The sequence below is a fragment of the Anolis carolinensis genome, chromosome 1 (genome assembly GCF_035594765.1).
Source record: "Anolis carolinensis isolate JA03-04 chromosome 1, rAnoCar3.1.pri, whole genome shotgun sequence".
In the NCBI taxonomy this organism is placed as follows: Eukaryota; Metazoa; Chordata; class Lepidosauria; order Squamata; family Dactyloidae; genus Anolis; species Anolis carolinensis.
The window spans coordinates 296,067,391-296,080,636 of NC_085841.1; positions in this window are offsets into that span (position 1 = coordinate 296,067,391).

Genomic DNA, 13,246 nt, shown 5'->3' on the forward strand with positions numbered 1-13,246 from the left:
ACTCCAGAGTTTCAAGCAAATACTGGAGCATCCCTTGACATCTATTGAAGCAGGATTAAAATGGACTTGCCCCATTTAACTTATTATACCCACCAGAAGTGGAGATATATTATTAAGACAGCCAGGAGCAAACTCAGAGTGAATTTTTAATGCCCATGTAGACTAGCCCAAACTTCAAAGTAAATTGACGTGATTAAATACTTGCTGATAGTTTTATCATACAAACAATGAACATGGGAATCTTATATAAACTATTTCACTATTACTAGAAGTCAGGGAATGAACCTGTAAGTTGATGGAAGAATTTTCAATACAAAGAAGCAAATGCCAAAGCCCTGTGGCTTAACATTATTAGCTAAGCTCTATCAATTTCTGCTTCAAAACTGGTTGATGAAGTTTTAATAAGTCTCAAAATTTTAATTTATTCATTCTCCCTGGCATAGTAATCTGCATAATATTACCCTACTTTATCTTTGAAGGGTTTCTGTATCCATCATCTGTCTCTAATGTTTTTACCATGGCGATTATTGACTCCTGTAATGTGAAGAATGACACATACATTTTTGAGGAAACATTTTGATTTTTTTGGTTTTATCAACCAATTGTTGCTCTATACTACAAAAAAAATTGTGACAAAAAACTGAGTTTTGTACAATCTTCCTGTCAGAAACTACAATGTGACTAATAAACATATAAGTTCTTCTGTTATGTCAAGTGCTTGACATAAGACACACATTATGTATTGCTCAGCATATGTTTAGACACATGAACTGAGATAATTTTGTTTGAAATATTCTCTAAACGAGAGGACTGAATGTATGTTCATAGCTTCTTCCCATCAATTCCACATGGTGTAGTGAATGCTCCTTATTGAGATAACTTAAAAACTAATGCTTTGGTGGTGTCAAGCCCAGCCAGCTCTCTAATTTTCTGGGGAAATATAAGATATTAAATAGACTGAATGATGTTTGCAGACTGGGACCAGTGTGTGGCATTATGCTTCTGCAGCTTTACAGCAGCTAAAGAGTTACAGTGATGGAAAAGTACTCTATTTTTGTTAACAGATAGGTATGATAAAGATCAAAGGAACCAGTTGTGAAGACAGTCAACATGGTAGTTTCAGCCTCATGAGTTTTGTCCAAGGCTTTCCCATCAGATCTTTCACTACCTCTGCTTCTGTACCTGTTCTCAATTAAGACCCCATTTTCCCAGAGCTTGGAAAAGTTACTTTATTGGCTTACAACTTCAATAATGTTTTTGGCTAGCATAGTTAATGATATAAGCATCATATGACTTCATTACACACAATTAAATAAGCATTTCTACACATTTACGAAACTGCCACCGATGGTGCCCTTCACATGATGCAAGCTTCAAATGTTGGGCAGAGTTATCTTGCCATGTGGCTGACATGACTACACGAGTGCCGTTACCTTCCCACCGAAGCGATACCTATTGATTTACTCACGTGTGCATGTTTTCAAACTGCTAAGTTGGGAGAAGCTGGGGCTAGCAATGGGAGCTCACCCAGTACCATGGATTCGAACCACCAACTTTATGGTCAGCAAGTTCTACAGCTTAGTGGTTTAACCCACTGTGCCACCACAGCCCCTTTTGAAGGAATAGAAGCAAAAAATAAAGGTAATCTTAATCCTAACTGCAACAAAACTGTTAGCCAGGTAGGATGATTGGTAAATACCATTGTCAACTAGATATTTGCATATGATGTTTGAATTATGTGCCATAAAGTACAGTTGATTCTCTCCTTTTTCCCCCTGGAGTGAGCCATTCCAGTAAAACAGTTCATGGGGTATCTCTCAGAAGTAGCAAAGACAGCAATTTTGACATTATGGAATACTTTTTATTCTGCAGTCCCTGTATTCTCTTTTCATGGTAATTTTTCAAAGCTGAAGAGTTCCACGTAGACTGTAACCCTCTCCTCGTAACATACCCTTATGACCTACCTGCCTCACCATGTTGCTTTTACTTGCCTCACTATGTTATTTTTAAAAGGAAATCTGAGAGAACAAACCTCCAGCAGAAACTACTATTTTTAATGGAATGGGAAGCTGCCAGTAATGTAAAAAATGAACAAAACTCAAAAACAACCCAGTAGTTTGGTACCCAAACACATGCTTTCTATTTTCTCCACTTAAATCAGCAGAAGTGTTGGGATGAAATATTCTCTTTCCATACCAGTAGCCTCTGCTTTCTATACATAAATAGACTTATTTATCTTCAGCCATTCACCGAAATATTTATGCAATTTAGTGTGAATTTCTCTGCACCCATCTATATATATAAATGAGTGATGGCATCACGGCGACCGACAAAACAACAAAACTACAGGCCGCCCAACCTCGAAATTTGACAACACAACCCATCATCCATGCCTCTAGGTTGATACAACAAAAAGAAAAGAAAAATAAAGTCCTAATTAGAGGGAGAGCAATAATTGTTTTTATCCAATTGCTGCCAGTTTAGAGGGCTAATCTCTCCCCACTTGGTCTCCTAGCAACCAACTCAGCCAAGGGACAGCCAGGGTTCAGTTAGGGGACAGGCAGACTTAGGCCTCACTTAGGCCTCTTCCACAGATTATCTAATTTACACTGGATTATATGGCAGTGTAGACTCAAGGCCCTTCCACACAGCTATATAACCCATTTATAATCTTATATTATCTGCTTTGCACTGGATTATCTTGACTCCACACTACCATATAATCCACTTCAGTGTGCATTTTATACAGCTGTGAAGAAGGGGCCTCATATAATCCAGTTCTAAGCAGATAATATAAATTATCAATATACAGTAGAGTCTCACTTATCCAACATAAACAGGCCGGCGGGATAAGTGAATATGTTGGATAATAAGAAGGGATTCAGGAAAAGCCGATTAAACATCAAATTAGGTAATTGTTATACAAATTAAGCACCAAAACATCATATTATACAACAAATTTGACAGAAAAAGTAGTTCCATGCGAAGTAATGTTATGTAGTAATTACAGTAGAGTCTCACTTATCCAACACTCGCTTATCCAACGTTCTGCATTTTTGTAGTCAATGTTTTCAATATATCGTGATATTTTGGTGCTAAATTCATAAATACAGTAATTACTACATAGCATTACTGCATATTGAACTACTTTTTCTGCCAAATTTGTTGTCTAACATGATATTTTGGTGCTTCATTTGTAAAATCATAACCTAATTTGATGTTTAATAGGCTTTTCCTTAATGCCTCCTTATTATCCAACATATTCGCTTATCCAACATTCTGCCAGCCCATTTATGTTGGATAAGTGAGACTCTACTGTACTGTATTTACAAATTTACCACTAAAATATCACAATGAATTTAAAACACTGACTACAAAAACATTGATTACAAAAAGGCAAACTGCATTGGATAATCCAGAACACTGTATAAGCGAATGTTGGATAAGTGAGATACTACTTTAATATGAAATAATTACTGGGATAGAATAATGCAGAACAATATAATCTCTAAAACCAGGACAGTAAATAAAGACCCAACAGTCTGAAAGCAGGGAAATTGGAAATTCCACAAAGGAAACAATCAGGGCCAGCTAACACCTCCCAAGAAAGGATTCTTCCAGAAAGGAAGCTGAGAAGGGAGTGAAGCACTGTGTATTACCAAAGTCATTATTATTACTATCATTATTATTATTATTATTATTATTATTATTATTATTATTATTATTGTGTTGCAGTCAACCATGAAAATGAATGCAATCTGGCTCCAAGTATTCAAAAACACTAAAATTAGAATATATAAAAATTAATGTGGTACAATAAAACAGAACAATACAATCTCTAAAATCAGAACACTAAATAAAGAAGAACACTCTGAAAACGGGAATTCCACACAGGAAACAATCAGGGCCAGCTAACACCTCCCAACAAAGTATTCCCATCATCAAAGTCTGGTAAATCCTCTGTTTTCTCAGGGCCACAGACAGTAGAAGCACATAAAATATCGCAAACACCACTCTGAAAACAAGGGAATTCCAGACAGGAAACAATCAGGGCCAGCTAACACCTCCCAACAAAAAATTTACTCAGGGAGGAAACAGCCAGACTTTAAAGCTGCAAGGCCATTACATCCTAATCATTTTTCCTAATTGCAGCATTCATACTTGCCTCCAACAGACAAAAAAAAAACCAATCAGAAATATTGTATATTCACAACCTTTAGGAAATAATATCCCCTGATGGTGCAGCGTGTTAAAGCGCTGAGCTGCTGAACCTCTGGACCGAAGGCCGCAGGTTTGAATTGGGGGAGTGGAGAGAGCCCCCATTGTTAGCCCCAGCTTCTGCCAACCCAGTTCAAAAACATGCAAATGTGAGTGCATCAATAGGTACTGCTCCAGTGGGAAGGTAACGCCGCTCCATGCAGTCATGCGACATGACCTTGGAGGTGTCTACGGACAACGCCGGCTCTTCGGCTTAGAAATGGAGATGAACACCAACCCCCTGAGTCAGACATGACTGGACTTAATGTCAGGGGAAAACATTTACCCTTTACCTTAATTACTACCAATTCCTCAATACTTTATTTCCCATACCACCAGACTTCGCCACAGTAACGTGTGGCCGGGCACAGCTACTGTACTCTAGATATGATTGGTTTTAATTTAATAATTAAACAGGAAAACATGGTAGTGCACAAATCAAAGGTAATAATTTACAGCAACACAGTTTTTCTCTCATGCTGTAGAAGATGGTCACTTTTTGTAAGCTGATGGTTTTAAAGAGAAGATATATACTAAACTGCTGTGGTATATAAACTGATCTTGGCAGATTAAGAGTGTCTCCATCTTATATCTGCAGAGATTGAAGTAGCAGGAGTTGACTTGCTCTAATTTGATCATGAACATGAGTCATTAAGGAAGAATGCCTCATTTCTTACATCACTGATCCAAAAGTATTGTAACATTTCTTGCAAATGGATGTGAATTATGCCATATATGTATGTTTGTATGTATGTATTTGTCTTTTCTCCTAACACATTCTAAAAGCACAACACAATTTTAAACATGTTAAGGAAAAAGTTAAAATGAGAATGGTGTTCACCAGGGTCTGGAGACAACCCGTAATCCCAATGAAATGGGCTAAAGAAAATAATGGGTATTATATGTAAGGACAGATTAACTTTCCTAATTTCTATAGCACAAGGTAAATTTATAAAGACAACGGATTGGATGCTGTTAAAGAAATGGACAAAAGAAAACAACATCAAGATATTAATTGAACAAAAGGAAAAGACAAAACACCACTGTATGATAAAGAGAAGAGGGGGTGTTTACAGTTTTGTAAAAGACTACACAGAACTACTAACAAAATGAGACCACTTTAAAGAAGAATGGAAGCAACAACTCCCTCTCCCGATTTACCTATCCCCCCTCTCCCTTTTCTTTCACTCCTAACACCCCATTCTCCCCTTTTTCCTTTCCTCACTCTCTTTCCCTATCCCTCCACACTCCCTTTGTTTTTATTGCAATCTCTATAACTTTCAAAATTTAAATAATTTTATTGAAGTGTTTCCAAAGAGGGGGGGTGTAATTAAAAAAAAATAGGTAAAAGAAGAGAAGGGTGGGATAGGGGGTGAGGGGAAGTGGAAGAGTGGGGGAGGTCAGTGTCAGGGATCATGGGGAAAAGACTGGGGGAGGGGGATAAGGGGTTTGGGGGGAGCCTTAGAGGCTTCCGATCTTCTGTATCTTGGGCTATAAAAGTCCTTAATTACTTAACTTTCTATTCTTTTTCTGGTTGTTCCACAATTTTTGGATCAATATTTGCCCTTTCGTAGAGTCAAATTAATATCTTCTTTTTTTAGTTTCATTTATCTTAACATAGGTGTCCAATCCGTTACTTGGAAGAGAGTCGTAAGAAGCTGCTGTCGCCATCTTTGAACTCCTTTTGCAACCACCATTTAACGTCGCTGTGCTCTGTTTAGTGGGGATTTTTGTGAATTTAGAGCTGGGGGGAAGGGGATAGTAGTTCAATTGGAAATTATTATGATATTATTTAATAGGCCTAAAACAAATAGGATAAGATAAAAGATATTTTAGTATATCATAGGAACGACTGGAGGCTAAGGGCCCTTTTTCACCTTATTTTTATTTGTTATTCAATTTTAATGAGCTTTCTTTTAAAGATCTCTGAAAGTCACTAGTTGTTAAGAATTAAAATGGAAGCTTTCAAAAATCAGGCAAATACCAACTTGGTTCACCTATGTGACCTCTTGGGAAAATCAATCTGTCTCATTTTGAAACATCTTGAGACAGTGAATGAGAAACTGGACCTTCTTTTTACTGGCTTGCCTTTAATGGTAAAGAACCCGATTCAAACTTTTTGTGTATGGGATGAAGAGGACAACCTGACTTCAAGTTTTACTGAAGGAATGAATCTATCGGATGGGGAGGGGGAGGGAGAAAGGAAGGATCTACAATTTCAGGATAAAAACAATGAGGGAGCTTCCAAACCATCTGGGGGTGGAGGGAGGGAGGGAGCTTTACCTTGTAATGAGAACTTACACAGGAAGCACCATAGACTAAGAAGGAATATTCTGAATTCCCAATATAAAGAATCTAAAAATATGCCTTCAGTACTGTTAGGCCAAGAGCCAGCCTTTTTACACCAACAATCCCAGCTTTTGCAGCCTAACATAATAGTTCTTGAAGTCTGGGACTCCCAATTAAATAGAGGGAAATGGTACTCTTGGAGAGTAGTAAAGGCGTCACTGGGCCAGATCCTTGATAAACATCCAACGGAAATTAAGATCATCTCTATGGACTGGCTTTATGTGGAATATCAATGTAAAGACCACACCCTTCGTTTATTAATTACTTTTGAAGACCAATCTATACTTGAAGAGGTGTGGTCCTATAAATGGTGGTTAAATTATTGGGGTATTTACCCTAGTGACTCGACCTCTTTTTAGTGGTCCTAGACTAGATCCCCAGGTAGGAGTTAAATTAAATATTACCCCAAGTTCCTCTACCTCTGGCCCTAATTCACCTCCTCCAAATATAGTTAGTCCAACTTCTACCCAAACACCTATTGAACCATCAGGTCCAAACTTAACTAATCCGTCCCCAGCCCATGGCTCTACCCAAATAAATTATTATATCTATCCTTACTCTCCACTTTTATTTAGCTCCCCCTCAAATATATCAAGTGATTCCCCCCTTCAGGAAACCCTCCCTTCAGTATCCCCCCGATCTGACCACTTGACATCAGAGAGCTGACTAGCTCCCTTAGATTCTCCCCCTGTTTCAGGGATAGCTGGTGGGGGGGGGGAGTGCCAGGTTCGGGAGATGGCCATCGAGGTTGTGTGGGGGAGGGGAAGTCGCAGTTGTTTCCATCAGCCCAGGGAGAAGCGCAACAAAATTCTTGCGACCCTGAGGAAAGATAGGTTAGGTAGCCTCCATGACAGTCCCCCCGGGTTTAAGGTCCTGTCGTTAAATGCCAGATCAATGGTAAGTCAGCAGTAATCCAGGACTTGATCCGGGACGAAAAGGCAGATCTGGCCTGCATTACCAAAACTTGGCTGGATGAGCTGGGGGGTGTTAATCTTACCCAGCTGTGTCCTCCAGGCTACGGAGTGCATCAACAGGCGAGGGCTGGGGGGCAGGGAGGTGGTGTGGCAGTGGTCTATCAGGATACCATTCCCCTGACCAGATGCCCCATTCCTTAATCATCTGGGTTTGAGTGTGTCCATTTGAGGGTGGGGACCCAGGGCAGTTTGGGGATTCTGCTTGTGTACCATCCACCCTGCGACACAGCAGTCTCCCTGCCTGAGCCCGCAGAGGTGGTCTCTAGCTTGGTGTTGGTGTCCCAGCGACTGGTTGTCCTGGGGGACTTCAACATCCATGGGGAGGCCCCCTTATCTGGTGCAGCTCAGGATTTCATGGTTGCCATGATGACCATGGGACTGTCCCAAGTTATATCTGGCCCCACTCATCAGGCTGGACACACCCTAGACCTAGTACTTGTGACAGACGGTGGACAAGTTGATGTGGAAGAGCCAAATATTCTTCCATTGTCATGGACCGATCACTTACTGTCGCTCCAAACCTCCGCAGGGGTGGTGGACCGATTAAGATGGTCTGCCCCAGGAGACTTATGGATCTGGATGGATTCCTGATGTCTCTTGGGGAACTTCCTGTCATGTCAGCTGACGATCCTGTTGAGACCCTGGTCGATCTCTATAACACAGAGATGGCCAGGGCTCTTGACATGATCGCCCCTGAACGCCCCCTCTCGCTCCACAGAGTCAGGTCGGCTCCTTGGTTCACTGAGGAGCTGGCTTCGATGAAGCGGGCCAGGCGGGGACTAGAGTGCAAGTGGCAAAAGACTCGGAGCCTCACCAACCAAACACGGGCTAGAGCCTCCATTAAGGCCTACTCTGTAGCATTGCAGGCAGCCATAAAAGATTTCTCGGCTGCCCCCATCGCGTCTGCAACTAATAGACCAGCAGAGTTGTTCCGGGTTGTCCAGGAGCTCCTTCATCCTCATGAGGTGGAGGAGCCCCCTGACAACTCGGTCGCTCGGTGCAGCGAGTTCGTTCATCATTTTGCAGATAAAGTCGCTCGATTACGCTCCGACTTGGACACCAACTTTGATACAGTTCCAGATGAGGTACCTAGAACATCTGTCGATTCCATCTTGATGGATTTGTTTCAACTTGTTTGGCCTGATGAAATAGACAAGATCCTTGGAGCTGTGAGGCCAACCACATGCACTCTGACTCTTGCCCTACCTGGCTTATAAAGCTTGCCGGGGGGGGGGGGGGGGGGGGGGTTGGTTGATTTTTTTTTTTAGGATTATCAATGCCTCACTGGAACAAGGGCATTTTCCATCCAGCCTGAAACAGGGAACTATCAGACCAATTCTAAAAAAGGCATCCCTTGATTCCTCTATTCTATCAAACTATCAATCAATTTCAAACCTCCCATTCTTAGGCAAGGTTCTGGAGCGAGTGGTGGCCTCTCAGCTCCAGGGACTCTTGGATGACACCGATTATCTTGACCCATTCCAGTCTGGCTTCAGGCCTGGTCATGGCACTGAGACGACTTTGGTCACCTTGGTGGATGACCTCCGTAGAGAACTTGACAGGGGGAGTGTGTCCCTGTTGGTTCTCTTAGACATCTCAACGGCTTTCGATACCATTGACGATGGTATCCTTCTGGGTTGGCTCTTGGGAATGGGGATTGGGGACACTGCTGTACAGTGGCTCTACTCCTTCCTGAAGGGCCGTACCCAGATGGTGAAGCTGGGGGATACCTGCTCAGACCCCTGGCCTTTGACCTGTGTGGTCCCGCAAGGTTCTATCCTTTCCCCCATGCTTTTTAATATCTACATGAAACCACTGGGCGAGGTCATCCGGGGTTTGGAGTTCGGTGCCATCTCTATGCAGATGACACTCAACTCCACTACTCCTTTCCACCTACTTCCAAGGAAGCCCCTCGGATCCTTGACCAGTGTCTGGCCGCTGTGATGGGCTGGATGAGGACCAAAAAGTTGAGGCTTAATCCTGATAAGACAGAGGTCCTCCAGGTTAGTCATTCGACCAATAGGGGCATAGGGTGGCTACCTGTGCTTGACAGGGTCACACTCCCCTGAAGGCGCAGGTCTGCAGTTTGGGGGTCTTTCTGGATTCATCGCTGTCACTTGATGCTCAGGTGTCAGTGGTGGCCGGGGGGGGGGGCTTTGCACAATTAAAACTTGTGCACCAACTGCGACCGTACCTCGAGAAGTCTGGCTTGCCCATGGTGGTCCACGCTCTAGTTACCTCAAGGATGGATTACTGTAACGCACTCTACATAGGGCTGCCCTTGAAGACGGTCCAGAAATTGCAGTTGGTACAATGGTCGGCAGCTAGGTTACTAACTGGAGCTGCTTACAGGGAGCGGTCAACCCCCCTGTTCAAGCACCTTCACTGGCTGCCGATAATATTCTGAGCCCAATTCAAGGTGCAGGTTATTACCTATAAAGCTCTAAATGGTTCGGGACCTGCCTATCTTCGTGACCGCGTCGTCCCTTATGAACCTACATGATCTCTGAGATCCTCCGGGGAGGCCCTCCTCTCGCTTCCGCCTTCTTCACAGATACGTCTGGTGGGGACGAGAGAGAGGGCCTTTCCAGGAAACAATGGACTGCCAAAGGCACAGTAAATTAAAGAAATTGAATAATTGCACACAATAAGACTTCCCAGCAACTGTTGGGAGATTTATAGGTGAATGGCTTTGGATATGAAATGATTAATTAGTTGGCTTCTTCTAGTTAACAATTTTGTATAGCCCTAATAGACATGAATTAGGAAGCCCTGGCCCTAGAGTGTTCTAACTGGATGTCAGTTTCTTCATCATCATCATCGGCCTTGTGGCCAAGTATTATTCCCTTCCAAGTGTAGTGTCTTGGCAGTGGGTCCATAAAAGACTGTAGAGACCTATTCTAGATCCTCATTTCTTTAGCAGTGAGGACATCGACTTCCAGATGGAATGTAGTCTTCCTTCAGGAAGCAACTGAAGACTTGGATGTTTCAGCAGGCCTTCGGAGATAGTCATTAATTAATCAGCCCCAGTGGTTTTAATAATTTATCCTGTTTTTATTATGGTCTTACCATTTATGTGTTTTAAATGAAATTTTTATCTTGTATTGTTGTTTATATTGATATATTGTATTATTGTTTTATCTTTTTATATTGTGATTTATTGTGTTGGTTATATTTTGTTCTTATGTTGTTTGGGCCACTGCCCCATGTAAGCCGCCCTGAGTCCCCGTGGGGAGATGGTGGCGGGATATAAATAAAGTTTTATTATTATTATTATTTAGTCCCAGCAAGGCTTGGCTTGATATGCCTTCCTCTTGGCTTATTTCTCCCTTTCACCCTTTATTTGCTCCTTTTTGAATTCCACAGCACTGTTGGTAACAGCTGACCTCCAGTTATAACACTCTAGGGCCAGGGCATCCCAGTTCTTCATGTCTATTAGGGGTGTACTAAATTCCAGAGGTTGATTTGGAATTCAGATAATTTTGGCGATTTGGCATACAAACCAGAAAGAACCTCCTTGAAGCCTTAATGAAATGAAATATGAGCCACCAAATATATTGGTTAAAATTCAGGAAAGATTAGTTGATTCGGACTTCTCCTTCATGTTAATATTACTCTGCCATTCCAAGGGCAGGAACTGTCATAATAATGATTGAGAAGAGCAGTCGGCACACAGATTTTTCCCTCTTCCTTAGTCCAGCCATAGCTAATCGGAAGAAGGAAGTGGATCACATGTTTTTTTGCAAAGCTGGTCTATATATAGCTGCATGGAACTATGCCATTTTCTGTGGGATCGTTTGTTGTAGAGAGTGAATGTGTGTGTCCTTAGCTTCATTTGTTTGTTTCTTCATTGCCTGCCTACCTATAGTGCTGACTAGGTCTGTGCACATTTCTATTATTGAAAATGGGCTCCAGATGGTTCAGAGGATATGGCTGTCGAATCCATGAAAACAAGCCAGGCAGGGTGCAGCCCGAGCCTTTGTCAGAACAGATCCTAGCAGACTTATCTTTTTGGGTAATGGGAACTAATAGGAACCAATGGGGTTTAGCGAACTGCACTGACTCTACCGGAGGCAGATATGGTGGCATGTGGGCAGAGCAGCCTTGCTAATCAGGAAAACTGCTGCTCCTCCTTTCTTCTCCGGCAGCTTCCTCCATCCCTTCCTGAAGGCCCTCCTCCTATGCCCACTTGAGGCAAATGGGAACTCGCTTTCCCAGCAGAAGTTTGTGTTACGCAAGCATTGGAGGAGTCTTGTGCTCTCTGCCAAGGCATGATGGGAGTTGAGGTTTTTCTCTTTGTGAGTTTCTAACATTATTTCTTAGCCAAAAAAAAAATTATGGTAAAAAAATTATAAAATTACTAGATTGAAAAGTTCTGAAAGTTGACAGGCTTGTAGAAATAAATTTCCAAATTTCTCTGTACCATTCTTCTAATTGGATTTCCCTTTTATCTTTCCAATTCTTTGCAACTATCAATCTTCTAACAGTTTTCTTTTTATTGGAAGATATTTGGGGTTTTCAATGCTATTTATTAAGTTATGTCTTTATGTATGTACTTGTTGGCATTGAATATTTGCCTTGTATGTTGTTAGCGACTCCAAATCTTGTATTGGGAGATGGGGCAGGATATAAAGTTACCATTACTATCATCATCATCATCATCATCATCATCATCATCATCTGTGTATGAATTCATTTTATGTGTGGAGATCAGTGCACATCTGATCAGCACATAGTGTTCACAGAGAGTGATTCATATCCAGTGGCGTAGTTAACCCAGTGGCCAGTGGTTTCTCATCTGTTGTAGTCTTCTGCCTTCACCATTGTAACATGTGAGAACTTCAGATTGTGCTTGGTTGTGTTCCTCCCCTGTGACCTTGTCACCCTGGGAGACCCCCTGGGAGCACCTGACTCCAACGGTTTTGCCTGCAGGCTCACCATGACATGCTAACAATTCATTGAGGTGAATGGATAAAGTTTCTCCTTATTTCTTTTCAGAGCATAAAGGGTAGCAAGGTCTGTGTCAACCCCTACGAGGAAGGAGCCCCTCCATTCTTTCCACCACTCGTTTCTCATACTTGAGAATAAATGTTCCAAACTCTAGGCTAGATGTAGAAATCTTGTGGTCCAGAGAACCATAACTTTCAGCATACTTTATCATTGACTATTCTGATTAGGGTTGCTGAATGTTGCTACCTAACAATATCTGGAAATTTGTTTCATTATATCACTTCTTTATGATGTGAAGCTCTCTCCCCAAAGGAAAGATGAAACTACAACACACAAATAGTGTGCTGTTTAAATGGCATTCACTCATAAATAATTGTAACTAAACTGTGGCTTCTATCCATAATACAATTGTTACGTTCAACCTCCTTTTAACTGGGTAATAAAAATAATTTGTGAAATTGTAAAACATTTTTGAAAATCCCTGATAACACCTGCAGTTTTTTAAAATAATAGCACAAACATAGAGTTGTCTTTCTCATATAATTTTAACTTTTTGTTTCTTACCCCACCTAAAGCAAATACAGCTGCTAATGTGAAATGCTCCAGTCATTTGTTGTAGCTTATTAAGGCAAGAAATATAAAAGGTTAATTTACTAATTACATACTCCCTGAGGTAAATTATGCATGTTATTACATCCATTGATACTCTATAATGG